Source organism: Thrips palmi, unplaced genomic scaffold (genome assembly GCF_012932325.1).
Source record: "Thrips palmi isolate BJ-2018 unplaced genomic scaffold, TpBJ-2018v1 HiC_scaffold_12, whole genome shotgun sequence".
NCBI classification, from domain to species: domain Eukaryota; kingdom Metazoa; phylum Arthropoda; class Insecta; order Thysanoptera; family Thripidae; genus Thrips; species Thrips palmi.
The window spans coordinates 5,324,065-5,330,714 of record NW_023144623.1 but is presented as its reverse complement, the minus strand read 5'-3'; positions in this window follow the sequence as shown (position 1 = coordinate 5,330,714).

Genomic DNA, 6,650 nt, shown 5'->3' with positions numbered 1-6,650 from the left:
GACTCTCGATTAGAGACTCTCCATTAGAGACTCTCGATTAGATAGACTCTCGTTTAAGCGACTCTCGGTTAGACACTCTTGATTCTCGATTCCGCAGTCCGATACCGCCCCGTCTCGATCCTGCAGTCCGATACCGCCCTAGCGTCCCTGCGTGGCTAGTGGGTCCGATCTCGGCCGTCCTGCGGTCCGATCCTCTCCGCCATGCATGCTAACGGAATGAACCTGCCCCGCCTTGATTGATCGCACCTGTTGCGGTCTCTCTCGCTCTCGCGGCGCGCCGGCCCTGCCCGGCCCTGCCCATCCCGCGACCACCGCCCGTTCTGTTCTTTCTGATTGGCAGTTGAAATGCTAATAAGTCACTCGCTGTGCGCGGCCGGGCGGCGCGGCCGCAAGAAGCACATGAATGAAACAAAAGACTCGCCGGTCCGCGGCCGCGTCATTTCAAGTGCGTTAAGTCTGCAACGCGAAAATTACTTTTTGAACACGAACGTGTTAAAAATCATGGTAATGCCCGGAGAACTGACTTGTCAGAAGAAAAACTATTGCCTCCGGCCTTCCGAAAGTTACACGACTTCTGATGTTACGAAGCAAACGTGTGACCCCATCAATGGATTCCTCGTTCAGAGAGCAATCCATTGGTGGGGACACACACGTGCAGTTCGGGTCCCGTGTAGCAGCTCAGCAGATCAAAACGCGTCTGGGATTTTAACCGCCTTCACCGGTCTTCTTGCCCACTGTGTAACGCCGCCGTTGACGCGAATCTATTAGACGTGGCGGTCCAGTCGGGTCCGGTCCGACCGCCCCTCCCAGTGGGTGAGTCTGCAGCACGCTGCCGCACCAACATCTGATCAACTTTTGGCTCCGCTCGTTTCCAGCAAAATTCTTTCCAAGAGTTCCTTGGTGGAAGGAAACTTCCTGGACGCTGGCTCGGCGGCGGCAGCGCGGCGTCGCCACGGCACGGCCGGCCCCAAAAAACCTCCACTGCTTCCCACAATGCAGCCGCCGTGCCGTGCAGGGCCGTGCCGAGCCGCGCCGGAAAACGGTGGAACGCGCGCCAAAATTCACTCACACGCCGAGGAGGCCGTGATGAACGACGAAGTCCGCGCCAGCATTCCGAGAGCCGTTTTCGTCGCTGTCTCTCTCGCACTCATAGGGCGTCCCATGCTGGTGCGAGAGAGACAGCATGACGAAAACCTCTCTCAGTCTGCAGGCAGCGTGCCCATTGTCTCGGTCGCCATGCCGACGCCGCCAGAGACCGCCAAAGACCGCGTTCAGAAACTGTGTGCGGCGCGCACGTCGTGCGGTCGCTGCGGCGGCCGAAATTTGACCTGTTTGTGTGGCAATCCCCCGGCCTCATTTAGAATGTGAGCTCTCTCTCTCTCTCTCTCTCTCTCTCTCTCTCTCTCTCTCTCTCTCTCTCTCTCTCTCTCTCTCTCTCTCTCTCTCTCTCACACACACACACACAAACACACACACACACACAAAGACAAACCTGCTGCTACGTCTGAAAGTGGATTTCGAGTTGGGTTAAACTTACCTGTGGGGTAATGGGAGCCCGGCGGCGGGGGCAGCGGTTGGCGAGAGAGAGAGAGAGAGAGAGAGAGGAGAGAGAGAGAGAGAGAGAGAGAGAGAGAGGAGAGGAGAGGGAGAGAGAGAGAGAGAGAGAGAGAGAGAGAGAGAGAGTAGCCTCCAGCCCCCAGTAGCCGCCGGCAAGCCTTCAGGTCCGCAAGAAACTCGACACCGCACAGCGGCGCACAGCGAGCCGTGCTGGAGATGGCTTCTGGCCAACAGATCGTCAAGTGGCGCTGCGTGGGGCGTGGCCGGGCGGGGCCAGGGGCCAGGCCGGGCGGGGGCAGGCGTGGCGTTGGAGGGGCGCCGCCACACCTTGCGCGCCTACACCGCAAGAAAGGCAGTTGACCGAGTTTTGCTGCACACTAAATGTTTCTGCACAAATTTTGTACGTTACATCACAGTTTCTTCTGCACAGAATTTCCGTACAAAATTTTACGCGATTATGAACAAATATGGGGAAGTATGTGCAGTTTTTCGTACAAAATTTGTACGAAGACTTCGTGTGCACAAAAAACTGATGTCTCGTACAAATGTACATAATATGTAGTGTGTGGTCAGTTGCACCCAGACAAGGCTTTCACCCCCCCCCCCCCCCCAGCACGATGATGAATTTTAATTCATTAAATACGCATTTGTGGCCTTCGTGGCTATGCCCGGTTCAAGCTCGCGGTATTTTTGAAGCAACTATAAGACACTCTGTGTGAAACTATTTTGCGAAATTAAACTGCCAGTGCACTCGGTATTAATATCAAAGTGATATGAATAATAAAAACAAAAACAACAAAAATTATGTGATAAGCCATTAAAGGTGACTTGGTATTCCCCGCGGTTTGACGTGGGAAACGTGGCGGGCCCCACTGCTGGGCCCGGCGGCACGGCACGGCACGGCACGGCACGGCACGGCACGGCACGGCCCGACTGGGCCGCCGCTCCTCCTCTCTGGGAGTATTTTAGGTAGCGATGTACATCCATCACGCCGCGCTAATGCGCCTGCTGTCAAACGCAGGAACCTTCGTACAGAATCTCCTCCCCCACGACCGCCACCGCCGCCCCCTCACAGTGGGCCAGAAGACCGGTGGAGGCGGCCAAAACTCCAGACGCGTGGCGAGCTCCCAGGGTCGCTAAATGGGACTCGAACCGAACGTGTGACCCCCACCAATGGATTCCTCATTCGGAGAGCAATCCATTGGTGGGGTCACTCGTACGGTTCGAGGCTCATTCAGCGACTCTGGAGCTCAAATCCCGTCCGGGTTTTGGACCGCCCCTGGCGGCCCCTGGCCTTCTGGCCCACTGTGCGGCCTGTGCGGCGCGCCCAGCTGTATCCATCCGGGGCGAGCGACTAATTGTTGAGCCGCGACAGCATTGATTGTTTCAGCAACACATTGCCGGCCGTTCCACAAGTTGGCTACTTTCCGCGTGACGTCGACACGTTTGGCGCGGCTCGGCGCGGCCCGGCCACCAGCGGCAGAGTTATCGCGGGGCAGAGAGAGAGAGGAGAGAGAGAGAGAGAGAGAGAGAGAGAGAGAGGGAGAGAGAGAGGGAGAGAGAGAGGGAGAGAGAGAGAGCAGGCGCCACCCGCGACACTTGGCGCCGTGAAAACACGTGAAATCCAATAAAGTGATTTATTTGCGCGGCTCGGCTCGGCACGGCTCGGCTCGGCGGGGCTGGAGGCCACCACTTGGGTGGTCCATCATGAAACACGCCCCCGTGCTGTCGGCCCCACGTGCGCGCCGTGCCGTGGCCGTGCGTCCCAAAGAGTCTAGTTTTCATTCCCGGGCTCTGCATTCCCCCAACAAGGCCAAGGCGGACTGAGGATGGTGTTTGCACAGCCGGGACGACAAGGGCAGAGGTACTACCGCTGCGCGCGGTGAGCCGAGCGCGCCAAGAATAGCGGCTCCTCATCGCGCCGCGTGCGGATCCTCACGCACCGCCATGTTTATCAACATGTCTTCCCGCGCTGTTTTCTCCGGGCGACAACGCACAGTGGGCCAGAAGACTGGAGGAGGCGGTCAAAACTGTGGACGCTTTTTGAGCTGCAGAGTCGCTAAACAGGGCTCGAATCGATCGTGTGACCCCACCAATGGATACCTCGTTCGGAGAGCAATCCATTGATGGTGGCACACGTTCGATTCGAGTCCCATTTAGCGACTCTGGAGCTCAAACACGTCTTGAGTTTGGCTGCCTGCGCCTGGTCCTCTTGCGTCGTGCCGTCGCCTTCCAGTGTCGTATTTCCTGTTTAAAGTACCACCGCTGCTGTTAATCCGCTCGCCTGCTCGAGGCGCATCGCGCTCCCCCTGCCGCCCTGCCCGAGGCCCTGCCCGAGGCCCTGCCTGGGGCCCGGCCCCTTCCCGGGGCGTCCCGGCGGGCTAAAGCGTCCCTCGGGACCCCCACTTACCCCAGGGGGATGCATAACCTGCCCGGAAGGAGGAATCGGACCATAAAGCGACGTGTGAAAAAGCCGCTTTTTGGCAAGATTATCCTTTGACTTTCAAAGATACATAAAGAGGTTGAAAGACATTTTTAATATTAGCACCCCCGTTCCTTTATTTTTTTGTAGACACACCAAATTTTACCGTCAGTTTTGGCCCAAAGTTATTTTAAAATGAAATATTATGGTTCCTGTGAAACTGTCCGTACCAGACGTTAACCCAGAAGGGGGCAGGGTAGCTCGCCGCGGTGAGCTCACCTTCAAGGGGCCCAACAAGGCGGAGGAAAACACCTCGGGAAACACCAAACAGCCAAAGTCCGGCGGCGGCCGCGATGAAAAATGCAAACGACCTTGACATTAAATTGTTGCTCTTCGAGGGAGCCAAGAAAAAGTGTAACAATATTTTGGCGGCATCTGGAGCAACAGCGCGGCGCGGTAACAGGTGGCCCGGCACACTAATAACAAAGCCAACAGAATGGCGGCCGCTGCTGCTGATATACGAACCGGATCCCGAGACGTCTCACGGCCCCGGATATTTCTTATTGCAACCCCCACCCGGTTCAGCAGCGCCAAAACAAAATTCGCCATTTTCTTTCACGGAAAACACAGAACGACAGTACGTCCTGCCTGCAAAGACGAAAAGTGTTTCATGGATGTTTATTTATTTTAAGACATTTTCGTGTTGTGAAATTTGTCCGATCGGTTTGGCGCCGGAAGTCCGCCTCCCCCTTTGAATTTAGTTGTGATTGCAGAGACGCTTGTTTGTATTCGGGCCACGCAAGCCATCGGCTCCAAGGCAATTGAACCCGGGCGAGGGCCCTGCGAGCGAGGCGAGGGGAAGGGACATTCCGAAACGTTCGACCCAAACAGACTCGCCGGCACCACGCATGGAAACTTTAGTAAAAAGAAAGGCCAGAAAAATCTAATACTACAAAACGCAACTAACATCGAGCGAAAAACAAAAACATTTTCTAACGTACTCAAACTTAAGAAAAATATCTGCACTCAAAAGAATTATAAGTTGTTTTCGAAAAAAATTCCAGTAACTGTATCAAGACAATAATAATTCCTTCATAAAATATAGACTATGATTTACAGGAAAATGAAAAGGTCATTCTGTTGATGCTTCAGGGCTGCTCAGCTTAGCCGCTGTGTGCTTAAAAAATGAGTAACTATGCTGACAAAGCGTGTACATCGCACCACTGAAAGTGCCGGTTATCTCTGTGAGTACGTCATGCGGATAGAATCCCTGTGATTAGCCTCAGACAACACTTTACTATCCGAATGAAGTCGACTCGAATAGGATGCAGCATCTGAGGTATCCGAGTAGCTGCTGAGAAAACTCACCACAGCAACCCGGTAGTCTACAGACGAACTAGAGCAACATTTCGACCGCTCCCGCCGCGTCCACATCGCTGCACGGCGCCGCGCCGCAAACAGGTTGGATGTCAGCGCCGAGTAAACAGCACCATCGATCTTACAACAGTCATTTGTCAAAAAATGAAAAGCTTTCGTCACCAGGCCACCCCCACCCGAAGGCCCGAAGGCCCGAAGGCCCGAAGCCACAAGTCCAAACACTGTTCGGCGACGGCCTGCGCGGCGTGCATACCGCAGCAGCGCGCGACCTGCACCGACGGAACACACTGCACGTGCGTACACAACAACAACTTCCATCCTGACAGAGCCCCCCTACATCCCTCAGTATTGTTCTCGGACCAAGCGTTCTGCAAACCGATGACCCGAAACCGAGATAACTCAGGAAGGGCAGAACAAACACGAACAAGTATGCCCCAGAGAGAACACACACACAGACGCACACGCACACACACACACACACACACACTTACACAAACGGCGCGCGCGCGGGCGCCACATGCTGCCGAATAAGCCACATAAATCACATTGTCAGTTGGCATTTCCAAAAAGCAACCTCCGTCACCACCACCAACTCCCCCTCCCCCTCCTTCTCCTCCTCCACCCTTCCGTCCGCCCCGTGTCCCTGCCAGGCGGTCCCGCCCGTGTAAGAGTTCCCCGCACTGGTAATTCTGTATTCCTGCGACTAGTTCGCAAGAAATATGCGGAACGATCGGAGAGCATGCAAAATCTCCAGTTCGATTTGACAAAGCATATGAGGTCCCCGACCACCGGCCGAGATTTATCGCGCAAACGTGTTCGACGTCAGCGGGGTGGCCCACCACACTGGAAGGGAAGGGCCCCAATTGCGCCCAACCCGCTGCCACAGTGGGCCAGAAGACCGGTGGAGGCAGACAAATTCCCGGACGCGTTTTGAGCTCCAGAGTCGCTAAACGGGACTCGAACCGAACATGTGACCCCACCAATGGATTGCCCTCCGAAGGAGGAATCCATTGGTAGGGTCCGGTTCGAGTCCTGCTTAGTGACACTGGAGCTCAAAATGCGTCTAGAGTCTTCTGGCCCACACTGTTGCCTCCGCCAAGTCTTAATCAGAAAAGTATGCAATGCAATTAGTTGTCGCTGGGACCGGTTTGAGTCGGCTTTAACCGATTGGCTGACAGACATTTTTTTCATCAGGCTCCACACGTGTCGATTTAATCAATTCTATCTCGACGCTGAATCCGAGTCGGGGCTTCGGCCACGCCTCGCGAGACATTTAAGGAGCGTTCAACGTCTC